The sequence below is a fragment of the Bubalus bubalis genome, chromosome 12 (assembly GCF_019923935.1).
Source record: "Bubalus bubalis isolate 160015118507 breed Murrah chromosome 12, NDDB_SH_1, whole genome shotgun sequence".
NCBI lineage: Eukaryota > Metazoa > Chordata > Mammalia > Artiodactyla > Bovidae > Bubalus > Bubalus bubalis.
Window position 1 is genome coordinate 2,894,760 of NC_059168.1, and position 14,473 is coordinate 2,909,232.

Here is a 14,473-nt window from a genome sequence, read left to right on the forward strand (position 1 = left end):
AGTAGTTGTGGCACACCGGCTTAGTTGCTCTATGCATGTGGGATCTTCCTGGACAGGGGATTGAACCTGTGTCCCCTGCGCTGGTGGAGATTCCTAGCCACTGTGCCACCAGGGAAGTGCTTTTGATATGTTACTTTTTAAAATGAAATATGAAATGGAAATGAAAAAGTATTTGCTTAGCAAACCCCTGAGCTTTAGAAGTGCCAGGATCCGGCTTGTGAAGAGTCCTCAGGACTCTTGTCAGCAGGACAACGGTGCTGGATAAAGAGTGCCTGAGGCAGGGCCCCCAAGGTACATTCTGTTAAAGGTCATTTGGCACCTTTGTTAGTTATCAGTTGACCTCGTGCGTATGAATTTATTTCTGGACCCTCTGTCCCATTGATCTATATGTCAGTACCACATGGTCTTATTCATTGTAGTTTTCTCTATCTTGAAATCAGATAATGTTAAGTCCTCTTTTGTTCTTTTTCGAATTGTTTTGGAAAATCTGGATCCTTTGACTTCCATACAATTTGGGGATCAGCTTCTCCATATCTTCAAGGAAGCCTCTTGGAATTTTGATTGGTTTTGCATTGAATCTATAGGTCAGTTTGAGGAGAGTTAACATCTTAACATAATGTCTTCTGATCCATAAGTGTGTCTCTTCTCATATTAGGTCTTTTAAATTTTATTATTATTATTATTATTGAAATATAATTGGTTTACAGTGTTGTGTTAGTTTCTGGTGTACAGCAAAATTATTCAGTTATATATACATATATGTATGCATAAAGAAGTATATATTCTTTTCCAGATTCTTTTTCATTGCAGTTTATCACATGATATTGAATATAGTTTCCCGTGCTATACAGTATGACCTTGTTATTACTTTATAATAGTAGTTTATATTTGCCAGTCCCAAACTCCTAATTTATTCCCCCCTTTCCCCCTTTGGTAACCATAGGTTTGTTTTGTCTTTCTGTTTTGTAAATAAGTTACTTTGTATTATATCTTAGATTCTACATATAAGTGATATCATATGATATTTGTCTTTTGTCTGAATTACTTCACTTAATATGATAGTCTCTAGGTTCATCTGTGTTGCTGCATTATTTCATTCATTTTTATGGCTGGGTAGTATTCCATTGTGTGTGTGTGTGTGTGTATATGTGTGTGCATGTGCTCAGACATGACTGACTCTTTGCAACTCCATGGACTGTAGCCCTCCAGCTCCTCTGTCCATGGGATTTCCCAGACAAGGATACTGGAGTGGGTTGCCATTTCCGGCTCCAGGGGATCTTCCTGATCCAGGAATCCAAACTGCATCTCCTGTGTCTTCTGCCTTGCAGGTGGATTCTTTACCACTAATGCCACCTGGGAAGCCAATATGAAGCAAAAGTGAAAGTCATTCAGTTGTGTCTGACTCTTTGCAACCCCATGGACTATACAGTCCATGGAATTCTCCAGGCCAGAATACTGGAGTGGGTAGCCTTTCCCTTCTGCAGGGGATCTTCCCAACCTAGGGATTGAACCCAGGTCTCCCACCTTGCAGACAGATTCTTTACCACTAATGCCACCTGGGAAATCTATATGTATAGGACCAAATCTTGATGGATATTTAGGTTGCTTCTGTGTCTTGCCTATTGTTAAGTAGTGTTGCTGTGAAGATTGGGATGCATGTTACAACATTATTTCTGTTTTATGTTTTTTGGTGTTTTGCCCATGAGGCACTTGCGATTTTAGCTCTCTGACTAGGGATCGAACCCATACCCCCGCCTTGGGAGGTGAAGTCTTAACCACTGGGTCACCAGGGACGTCCCTGTGATGTATATATCTTTTCAAATTAGAGTTTTCTCTGAATGTATGCCCAGCAGTGAGATACATTTTATTACTTTTGAAAGTTTTTGGTGTATAGATTTTAGAGTCTTCCATCAGGTTTATCCCTAAATAATTCCTATTTTTTATGCAAGTATCAATAGTATTGTTTCTCTAATTTAAACTTTAATTATTGTCAATAGGTAGAAATAAAATTGATTTAAAAACAATAGATTTTATAGTTAAAGCAGATTTAGGTTTACAGAAAAATTGTGCAGAAAATACAAAGTTCCCCTATACCTCCATAAATGCCCACCCTTCCTTGCTGCAATTTCCTCAGTTCTTAACATTTTGCATTACTGTATGCATATGTTACAACTGATGAACCAATATTGATACTTTATTATTAACTAAGGCCTATAGCTTACATTCGGAGAAGGCAATGGCACCCCACTCCAGTACTCTTGCCTGGAAAATCCCATGGGCAGAGGATCCTGGTGGGCTGCAGTCCATGGGGTCGCTAGGAGTCGGACACGACTGAGCGACTTCACTTTCACTTTTCACTTTCATGCATTGGAGAAGGAAATGGCAACCCGCTCCAGTGTTCTTGCCTGGAGAATCCCAGGGACAGGGGAGCCTGATGGGCTGCCATCTATGGGGTTGCACGGAGTCGGACACGACTGAAGCGACTTAGCAGTAGCAGCAGCAGCATAGCTTACATTGCTTCCCCTGTGGCTCAGCGGTAAAGAATCCACCTGCCAATGCAGTACATGCAGGAGACTGGGATAGGATCCCTGGATTGGGAAGATCCTGGAGGAGGGTATGACAACCCACTCCAGTATTCTTGCCTGGAAAATTCCATGGACTGAGCATCCTGGTGGGCTACAGTCCATGGGGTCACAGACAGTCAAACACGACTGAGAGTAGTGACTGAGCACAGTGTAGCACATGGGTTACATTAGGGTTCACGTTTTGTGTTTTACTTTCTGTGGGTTTTTGACAAATGCATAATGTATCCACCATTACAGTATCATTCAGAATAGTTTATGGCCTTAAACAAATTCCCTGTTTCCACATAGTCATTGTTCCCTTCCTCCCCACTCCTTTTTTTTTTTACTGTCTGTATGATTTTGCCTTTATACATAATGTCATACAGTTGGAATCATGCAGTGTATAGTCTTTTCAGGTTGGCTTCTGTCACTTAGAATTATGCATTTAAGGCTCCTCCATACCTTTTTGTAACCCGATAGACTCATTTCTTCTGTTGCTGAATAGTATTCCATTGTCTGGATGTATTGCATTTTTTTTTCTTCGCTGCACCCCTCAGCACTCAAAACTTCCCTAACCCAGGATCGAACTTGTGCCCTTTGTGTTGGGAGCAGAGAGTCTTAACCCCTGGACCACCAGGGAAGTCCCTTGCAGTTTGTTTATCCGTTCATCTATGGATAAACATCTAAGTTGCTTCCAATTTTTGGCAATTATGAGTAAAGCTGTGGTAAACATCCATGTGCAGATTTTTACGTGGGCATACAATTTCAACTCATTTGTTTAAGTACCTCAGAATATAACTGATGGATGGTAAACCTATGTTTATCTTTGTAAGAAACTGCTAAACTTTGTTGCAAAGTGGTTGTACCAGTGTTTCATTCCCATCAGTAATGAATGAGAGTTCCTGTTTCTCCACATCCTCTACAGCATTTGATGTTGTCAGTGTTTTGGACTGTAGCCATTCTAATGGGTGTGTAGTGGCATCTCATTGTTGTTTTAATTTGTAATTTCATAATGACATATGATGTTGCACATCTTTCATATGAATATTTGCTACCTATATAGTGTAGGAAATATGGTGAGGTGTCTGTTCAGGTTTTGCCCATTTTTTAATTGAGTTGTTTTCTTGTTGAGTTTTAAGAACTCTTTGTAAATTTTAGATGCAAGTCCTTTATCGTATGTGTATTTGCAAATATTTTCTCCTGGTTTGTAGCTTGTCTTTTCATTCTCTTAGTACAATTGGTTTTAAAAACATGTCCTGCTGCCCTGCTAAACCCATTTATTTTTTCTTAGGAATTCTTAGATTTTTTTTACCTAGATAATCAAGTCAACTGAGAATAAAGACAGTTTTACTTCTTCCTTTCTAATCTGTATGCCTTTTATTTCTTTTTATTGCCTTACTGCATGAGTAGACCCTTTAGGACAAAGTTGAATGGAAGTGGTAAGAGTGGACATCCTTGGTTTGATCCTGAGATTAGGGAGAAAACATTCAATCTTTTACCATTTTGTTTGTGATGATGTTACTTTAGGTCTTTCATAGATTCTCTTTATCAAACTGAGAAAATTTTCTTTGTTTTCTAGTTAATGGGAGTTTTATCCTAAATGGATGTTGGTTGGTTTGGTTGGTTGATTTAGTCACTAAGTAGTGTTTAGTTGCTAAGACTATTGCAGCCCCATGGACTGGAGCCTGCCAGGCTCCTCTGTCCATGGGATTCTCCAGGCAAGAGTACTAGAGTGGGTTGCCATTTAGCTTTCATCATGTGCCTTTTCTTTAATATGGAGCTTTTTTCTTTTTTAAAAAAGAAAAGTGCTTTCTGTCTTACATTACTATTAAGGTTATTTATTTCTTCTTGAGGAGGCTCTATTAGTTTGTGTTAAGGAATCTGTACATTTTATCTAGTTGTTGAATCTATTGGCAGAAAGTTTTTTTAAATGATTGTACACTTATCTTCCTTTAAATCTGTAGTATCTCTAGTAATGTCTACTTTCTCATTCCTGATATTGTTAATATGTTTTCTGTCTTTTTCTCTGATCAGTCTGGCTACAGTTTTATATTTTATTGATTTTCTCAAAGAACTAGCTTTTTGTTTCATTGATTCCCCCCCCCCCAGTGGTTTTTATCTTTTAAAAAGATTATAAAAAAACAACAGCAAAGAAAAAAGAAACATACGTAGTCTGCAAAACTTGAAATATTTTCTATCTGGCTCTTTACAGAAAAGATTTATTGATTCTTACTCCATACTTGGATGAGTATGTAAATATAGATGTTGTTGAACTGAAAGTAGACTGCCGGTAATTTCCCCAGGAAAAAAGAAAAAAAAGAAAAGGGACTTATTTTGGGATCCACAGAGAATTCCAATCTGGGGTCTTCAATCATGGTGTGCTACGGTTAAGTCCCTGCACGGAAAGAGAGGGAGAACTCTTTTATAAAGGAGAAAAGCAAGTTGGGGGCGGCTATAGCAAACAAAGAATCGATGGCTTTTCACTGGCAGAGCCCTTGCCGGAAATGAAGAGGAACTGTTTCTTCTTCCTGTTGGGCCCTGAGAGTAAGAGCTCCCCCTTGTGGTCTCTCAACTCTAAATGGAGCTGAGGTTTGTGTTCATTAATTTCTTACAATATTTTTCTGTCATACCTTGGTACTTAACAATTCTGCCTGGAAATAAGAGAGTCAGGGAGGAGAAAGTCTGTTGATCATGTAAAGGCACCTGGTAGAGCACACGTTGTGTCCTCAGGTTGCAAAGCAACCCATTTTCTCTTCCTCCGGTGATGTGAGCAGATAGAAGGGAAAGGAGGGGTAAGTGGGAGAGGAGGTGGTGAAGACTTTGGTAATGACTTGTTGGGATCAACAGTGGCCTCTCATTTCACCAGCACTGAAGTGAGGATGGGATGCTGCTGGCTGGTGTCTGCTGTGGCAGTAGAGGTGGACCAGCTGGCCAGGTTTGGGGATGTATTTGACAGTCAAACGGAGGATTTGCTCATGTGATGCGTGGTGAAAGAGAAAGAGAAGAGTCTGGGGTGTACTCTGAATTTTGGCCTGAACAAGTAGAAGGATTGATTTGTTGCTGAGATGGGGGAAAGTGGCAGGAGTGGGCCATAGGACTTGAAAGACGGATGCTTGTGCATCTTGAATTTGAAGCTAGCCATTGCTTTGGTTTTATTGACCCTCAGCATTGTGTGAAATCTCCTTGGTTACAGTCCCCCAGAGGACTCCATCTCCAACCCACATCCAGCCCACACCCAGGCCCTTCCAGGGTCTTGCTTGATTGAAGCCTCCCCAATCTCTTGCCCAGGTCTTTTCCACCTCTGGGAATTTAAGTAAAGTCCAATTCTGTAACGAGCAATATTGCATAGAAATCTGGAATGTTAAGTTCATGAATAAAGGCAAATTGGAAGTGGTCAAACAGGAGATGGCAAGAGTGAAGATCAACATTTTAGGAATCAGTGAACTAAAATGGACTGGAATGGGTGAATTTAACTCAATGACCATTATATCTACTACTATAAGCAAGAATCCTTTAGAAGAAATGGAGTAGCCATCATAGTCAACCAAAGAGTCTGAACTGCAATACTTGGGTGTAATCTCAAAAACAACAGAATGATCTCTGTTCATTTCCAAGGCAAACCATTCAATATGGTTTGTAATCCAAGTCTATGCCCTGACCAGTAATGCTGAAGAAGCTGAAGTTGAACGGTTCTATGAAGACCTACAATACCTTCTAGAACTAACACCCCAAAAAGATGTCCTTTTCACTATAGGGCACTGGAATGCAAAAGTAGGAAGTCAAGAAATACCTGGAAAAATGGGAAAATTTGGATTTGGAGTACAAAATGAAGCAGGGCAAAGGCTAATAGAGTTTTACCAAGAGAATGCACTGGTCATAGCAAACACCCTCTTCCAACAACACAAGAGAAGACTCTACACATGGACATCACCAGCTGGTCAATACTGAAATCAGATTGATTATATTCTTTGCAGCCAAAAGATGGAGAAGTTCTATACAGTCAGCAAAAACAAGACCGGGAGCTGACTGTGGCACAGACCATGAACTCCTTATTGCCAAATTCAGACTTAAATTGAAGAAAGTAGGGAAAACCACTAGACGATTCAGTCAGTCGGTTCAGTCACTCAGTTGTGTCTGACTCTTTGCGACCTCATGAACCGCAGCACGCCAGGCCTCCCTGTCCATCACCAACTCCCAGAGTCTACCCAAACCCATGTCCATTGAGTCGGTGATGCCATCCAGCCATCTCATCCTCTGTTGTCCCCTTATCCTCCTGCCCTCAATCTTTCCCAGCATCAGGGTCTTTTCAAATGACTCAGCTCTTCGCATCAGGTAGCCAAAGTATTGGAGTTTCAGCTTCAACATCAGTCCTTCCTATGAACACCCAGGACTGATTTCCTTTAGGATGGACTGGTTGGATCTCCTTGCAGTCCAAGGGACTCTCAAGAGTCTTCTCCAACATCTATGACCTAAATCAAATCTGTTACAATTATACAGTGGAAGTGACAACTAGATTCAAGGGATTAGATCTGATAGAGTGCCTGAAGAACTATGGATGGAGGTTCATGACATTGTACAGGAGGCAGGGATCAAGATCATCCCCAAGGAAAAGAAAGGCAAAATGGTTGTCTGAGGAGGCCTTACAAATAGCTGTGACTAGAAGAGAAGCCAAAGAGAAAAAGAAAGATGCACCCATTTGAATGCAGAGTCCCAAAGAATAGCAAGTAGAGATAAGAAAGCCTTCCTCAGCGATCAATGCAAAGTAATAAAGGAAAACAATAGAATGGGAAAATCTAGAGGTCTCTTCAAGAAAATTAGAGATACCAAGGGAACATTTCAAGCAAAGATGGGCACAATAAAGGACAGAAATAGTTTGGCCCTAACAAAAGCAGAAGATTTTAAGAAGCGGTGGCAAGAATACACAGAAGAACTATAGAAAAAAGATCTTCACAACCCAGATAATCACGATGGTGTGATCACTCACCTATAGCTAGACATCCTGGAATGCTAAGTCAAGTGGGCCTTAGGAAACATCACTATGAATAAAGCTAGTGGAGGTGATGGAATTCCAGCTGAGCTATTTCAAATCCTAAAAGATGACGCTTTGAAAACACTGCACTCAATATGCCAGCAAATTTGGAAAACTCAGCAGTGGCCACAGGACTGGAAAAGGTCAGTTTTCATTCTAATCCCAAAGAAAGGCAATGCCAAAGAGTGTTCAAACTACCGCACAGTTGTACTCATCTCACATGCTAGTAAAGTAATGCTCAAAATTCTCCAAACCAGATTTTAACAGTATGTGAACTATGAACTTCCAGATGTTCAAGCTAGATTTAGAAAAGGCAGAGGAACCAGAGATCATATTGTTAACATCCATTGGATCATGGAAAAAGCAAGAGAGTTCCAGAAAAACATCTACTTCTGCTTTCTTGACTATGCCAAACGCTTTGACTGTTTGGATCACAACAAACTATGGAAAATTCTTCAAGAGATGGGAATACCAGACCACCTGACCTGCCTCTTGAGAAATCTGTATGCAGGTCAAGAAGCAACAGTTAGAACTGGACATGGAACAACAGACTGGTTCCAAATAGGAAAAGGAGTATGTCAAGGCTGTATATTGTCACCCTGCTTATTTAACTTCTATGCAGAGTACATCATGAGAAATGCTGGGCTGGATGAAGCACGAGCTGGAATCAAGATTGACAGGAGAAATATCAATAATGTTAGATATGCAGATGATACCACTCTTATGCAGAAAGCAAAGAAGAACTAAAGAGCCTCTTGATGAAAGTGAAAGAGGAGAGTGAAAAAGTTGGCTTAAAACTCAACATCCAGAAAACTAAGATCATGGCATCCAGTCCCATCACTTCTTGGCAAATAGATGGGGAAACAGTGGAGACAGTGACAGACTTCATTTTTTGGGGTTCCAAAATCACTGCAGATGGTGACTGCAGCCATGAAATTAAAAGACTCATGCTCCTTGGAAGAAAAGTTATGACCAACCTAGACAGCATATTAAAAAGCACAGACATTACTTGGCCAACAAAGGTCTGTCTAGTCAAAGCTATGTTTTTTTCCAGTAGTCATGTATGGATGTGAGAGTTGGACTATAAAGAAAGCTGAGTGCAGAAGAATTGATGCTTTTGAACTGTGGTGTTGGAGAAACCTCTTGAAAGTCCCTTGGACTGCAAGGAGATCCAACCAGTCCATCCTAAAGGAAATCAGTCCTGAATATTCACTGTAAGGACTGATGTTAAAGCTGAAAGTCCAATACTTTGGCCACCTGATGCAAAGAACTGACTCATTGGAAAAGACCCTGATTCTGGAAAAGATTGAGGGCAGGAGGAGAAGGGGACTTCAGAGAATGAGATGACTGGGTGGCTTCACTGACTCAATGGACAAGAGTTTGAGTAAACTCCAGGAGTTCGCGATGGAGAGGGAGACCTAGCATGGTGCACCATGGGGTCCATGGGGTCACAGAGTCGGACATGACTGAGCGACTGAACTGAAGCAGGACACACTTGCAGCATTTGAGTGTTCTCTTTCTACAGGAGATTTTAGGTCATTTGGGGGCCGCTGTGTTTCCTCTCCACCAAGACAAGTGGCAGAAGCCAGAGAATCAGTGCCTGGGCTTAGGACTTCTTTTTACATTTACCGGAATTTGAAGTTGGACATTTTCTGTCTTCCAGTTATGCTGAGGATGTGAGTTTTGTGTTGCGGTATATGTTCTTTTTGTTGTTTTTGTTTTCTTGAAGATATTTTAGGGAAATAAACATTTTTGCTGCTTCAATTACCTCCTGTTATGGGTTGACTTGTGTCCCCACCCCAGATGTATATGTTGATGTCCTAACCACCAGTAGTTCAGAAATGAGGTACATTAGGGTAGACAATAATTCAATATGACTGGTGTCCTTATAAGAAGAGAAACTTTGGACACAGATGATTGTGGAGGGAAGTCACAAGGAGAAGACAGCTGCCTACAAGCCAGGTTCTTTCCTCAGAAAGAACCAACTCTGTCTCAGACTTCTGGTCCCCAAAACTGTTAGATAATAGACTGATGTTGTTTAACCTCACCATTTTGTGTAACTTTGTTAGGGCAGCCCCGACAATCCAGTACATCTGAGCTACTCAGAATTCAACTCTGTAACTTTTTCTATAACCTCTCCCTCCATCCCATCTCCTCCTCAGATTTCTTCCACCCTATCACTGCATACAAAGCAGGACTGGCTTGTATGACAGTGTATAATGAAAATGCAGGAAGAAAAGTACAGTTAAAGGTGCTAAAATATAAAGACATTTTCCCCCTTTGGAAATACTTTAATCTTATGAAATGTAATAGGGGAAATAGTGACATATGAGTGACAGCATCAACTTATATTTTTACTTATAACATTTTTGGTGCTATACTTCAGTTAAAGAAGAGGGCAGCAGAGGATGAGATTTAGGTAGCATCACGGACTCAATGGACATGAGCCTGAACAAACTCCAGGAGATAGTGGAGGACAAGGAAGCCTGGTGGGGTCGCAATGAATTGGACACGACTTAGGGACTGAACAACAACAACAATTCTATTATGTGATGCAATAAATAACGATACTTTTGTAATGTGATATGTTGATTTGTCCTAAGATTTTTCTGGCTATTCTAGCTACTTGCAGTTCATTTAAGTTGATTTAATTGAGTTTTTGTCACCTGCAACTGAAGAGTTCTGGTTGCCTCCAGGAGGCGGTGCCTGGGGACGAAGGAAGGCAGTGCAGAACCCAAAGAAGTGAGTGGAGAGGCTGTTGCCTTACGCTGGCCTCTCCCTTTCCTGTCCTGGCCCATAGACAGCGCCCCCTCCTTCCCACAGTGGACTTGCCCAGCCCCTCGCTTCCGTTTCCGGGCGTGACGTCACAGACTGTCGGTTCTGAAGTATCCTGGAGTTAAAGGCTGTTGTGTCTGAAGTGTTGTGGGAGATTGCTCCTCTGTAATGGTACACAGACTATGGCAAAGAAGAGAGAAGCAGAGGCCCTCTTCTTTGTTCTCTTCCTGGATTACTGGCAAGGTGCAGAGGCTCCCCCACCCCCTTTCCATCTGACCAGAGGCGCCACCCGAGGTGTATTGTGGCAGGTGGAGATGCGTGAAGACTCACCGTGAGCCTGAGTCAGGCAGGAGACGGCGCTCGCCTCCCATGGATGCTGGAGTGAACGCAGGGTTTCTCCTCGCTCTACCTGCTTGACCTCCCCGGATTTACCTTAGGGATTCTTTGCAAAGGAGAAAGGAGAAACGTTAACAGTATTCCTAACTGCACACTACTCAAAATCCAGAGCTCCGTGCGAGAGTAGCATACTTGCACATTTTAACTTTTCCTTGAGAAAAATTTAAAACATATACAAAAGGAGAGAGATTAGTATTAATATAGTGAACCTATATGTGCTAATCAGTCACATCTTGTTTTGTCTATCCCCTCATACACACACACACTATGTTTTATTTTTTAAATTTTTATTATTTTCACACTATTTTTTTTCTTAATTTACTTACCTTTGATTGAAGGATAATTGCAACATTATGTTGGTTTCTGCCATATAGCAACATGGATCAGCCATAAGTCTACATTTGTCCTCTCCCTCTTGCGCCTGCCTACCACTTCTCATCCCATCCCACCTTTCTAGGTTGTCCTGGAGCCTGGGTTTGAGTTCCCTGAGTTTTATAGCAAATTCCCACTGGCTATTCACACACTGTACTTTAAACAACAGCTTGATATATTGGTCACATAACATAAATACACCCTTTACAGTGTATATTCATGGGGTTGTGAGCCACCACTATCTAATTTTAGAACATTTTCAGCACTCCCCAAAGTAATATCAAACCCACTTGCTACCAATCCCCATCCCCCGTTTTCCACAGCCCCTGGTAACCACTAACCCACTGTCTGTCCTACGGATTTGTCTATTCTGGGTATTTGTATATGAAATCACACACTATATGGTCTTTTGTGACCGGTTTGTTTCATTTAACACGTTTTCAGGGTTCATCCACATGGTAGCATGCCTCAGGAATTCATTCCTTTTTATGGTTGAATGATATTCCATCGCATGGACTTAACCCATTTGGTTGATCCATTTATCAGTTGATGGACGTTTGGGTTGTTTCCACCTTTTGACTATCTGAATAGTGCTGTTATGAACATCTTATGAGTGGCTTTTTCAAAGTGAACATTAGATTTCCATGCTCTACTTTTAGGATCTTACTGCAATTGGAAGCACTTGTGCTATTTACTAAACTGATTGGCTGACCACATTCTGGGACATTCTCTCAATGTAAAGAAACTGGGTCTGTGGAGAAAAGCAGTAGACACAATCCTTATGATGCAGGAAACTACAGTACTATTTTCCAAAAATTCAGTAGACCAAGAGTACAAAGCAGTGTCATCTGTCATGAAGGACAGAAGTACATTATACAGCAATCAGGGGTGACTTCAAGGAAAGGGAAGATAGTAACTCCTCTTGTTCTTGTTGTTGGTCAGTCACTAAGTCATATCTGACTCTTTGTGACCCCATGGACTGCAGCACACCAGGCTGCTCTGTCCTCCACCATCTCCCCTAGTTTGTTCAGATTTATATCCATTGAGTCGCGCATACTGTCTAACCATCTCAATCTCTGTCAGCTCCTTCTTTTGCCTTCAGTCTTTCCCAGCATCAGGGTCTTTTCTAATGAGCCAGCTCTTCACATCAGGTGGCCAGAGTATTGGAGCTTCAGCTTCAGCATCTGTCCTTCCAATGAATATTCAGGGTTGATTTCCTTTAGGATTGACTAGTTTGATCTTGCAGTCCTAGGGACTCTCAAGAGTCTTCTCCAGCACCACAATTTGAAAGCAACAGTTCTTCAGCGCTCAGCCTTCTTTACTGTCCAACTCTCACATGCATACATGATTACTGGAAAAACCATAACTTTGACTATAGGGATCTTTGTTGGCAAAGTGATGTCTCTGCTTTTATTTTTTAATGTCCCTGCTTTTTAATACACTGTCTAGGTTTGTCATGGCTTTCCTTCCAAGAAGCAATCATCTTTTAACTTTGTGGCTACAGTCACTTTAAAAACCAAGGGTTTTTGTGAACAAATATTTTACTGCGTGGGCTTACTTACACTTCCACTTTATTGATTCTTAGTGATTCACAGCTGTCTCAGCAAGAGAAAAAATTTTGTTCCCTTCATTCACCAAAAAGCCATCATATCCATGCACTGTCAACCACTAGTCAGCAATTTCCCTGTAGAGTGGGGTCACTAAGAGTTGGGCACGACTGAGCGACTTCACTTTCCCTTTTCACTTTCATGCATTGGAGAAGGAAATGGCAACCCACTCCAGTGTTCTTGCCTGAAGAATCCCAGTCATGTGCACATACTACTTAATGTCTCTGAAGACTGTGAGGAAACCATGAGGTAGAAGTTCAGATTCTTGAGGAAACTTCATAAATACGGTGTGGAACTCAGAACGGGGTCAGGGGGTTGGGCACTGTGCCCTAAAACGCTTTCATTAAAGCACAAGTTTCTCCTTCCTGACGGGTTTGCCCACTCCTTAGGGGCCAGACGGAGAAGGTGATGGCACCCCACTCCAGTACTCTTGCCTGGAAAATCCCATGGACAGAGGAGCCTGGTAGGCTGCAGTCCATGGGGTCACTAAGAGTTGGGCACGACTGAGCAACTTCACTTTCCCTTTTCACTTTCATGCATTGGAGAAGGAAATGACAACCCACTCCAGTGTTCTTGCCTGAAGAATCCCAGGGACAGAGAAGCTTAGTGGGCTGCCGTCTGTGGGGTCGCACAGAGTCGGATGTGACTGAAGTGACTTAGCAGCAGGGGCCAGAAAAAAGGGCTGACCTTGAATCAGGAAAATATGTCACAGACATCATGACCTCCAAAAAGAAAAGCCTGATATTGTGCTCAGAGGGCTTCCACAGTGGCTCAGTGGTAAAGAATCTGCGTGCAATGCAGGAGACGTGGGTTTGATCCCTGACTTTGGAAAATTTTCTGGAGGAGAAAATGGCAACCTACTCCAGTATGCTTGCCATAGAAATCCCATGCACAGAGGAGCCTGGAGGGCTCCCGTCTGTAGGGTCACAGAGAGCGGAACATGACTGAGGGACTGAGCACACGCACACGTAGCTCAAAATCTACCCAGGTCGCTGCTGTCTTTTTGCACCATTAATTCATGTCCTTGACGTACCCACATGTGGGTCAACAGGAGTCTTAACACCCATCCATGCTGTCCTAGGGGAGATGGCTGACCTGGTCCATCTCTGGTTGCATCTTCATTTTTTCAATCCTGAATGACAACATCAGGAATTCCTTGTATTTATCAAGTCAAATGAGGATAACCTTAGGCCCTTAAGCCCCTCCTAAATACAAAATCCTCAGTGAGGATCAGTGCAGAGTATGCAGCAGGATTGTTCCCTTTATTCCAAAACAAGAAAGCATCACATTTCCAGAATGGTCAGGCACTGCCCATTGACCTCATTACCTGTGGAGGGGAGAGTTTTTGTTGAATATCTCCCGAGACATGTGTCCATCTGTCTCCGTTCCTCCCACAACTGAGTACTGAGCATACCCTTTCTTGGAACCAACCAGCTCTGTTTACTGTCGTCCATCATAGATAATAGCACTGAGTTGGGGTGAGGGGCGAGCACTCTCAGTCTGAAGGTCACATTGGTGAATTTCTTCCCCCTCCGCATAGCCCTCCTGTGGTCCGTATCTTTCCCTCCAGCCTCAGAGGAGAAAACCACATCCCACAGGACCTCACTGCCCAAGGTCATGCAGTGTTCAAATGTCATACCAGAACCCAAGTCCAGTGCTCATCCCCTACAGCAGGCCAAGTGCAGGATGCTCCTCTCAGAATACCGTCCAAGAGAGTGACCATTTCAAAA

General features: G+C 42.1%; 1 protein-coding gene across 6 annotated transcripts in view; it reads left to right on the forward strand.

The window, feature by feature from the left end:
* The window catches only part of C12H2orf92 (chromosome 12 C2orf92 homolog), a 60,975-nt gene that overhangs the window by 8,765 nt on the left and 37,737 nt on the right, over positions 1–14,473 (forward strand). The gene's annotated exons all lie outside the window — the stretch shown is intronic.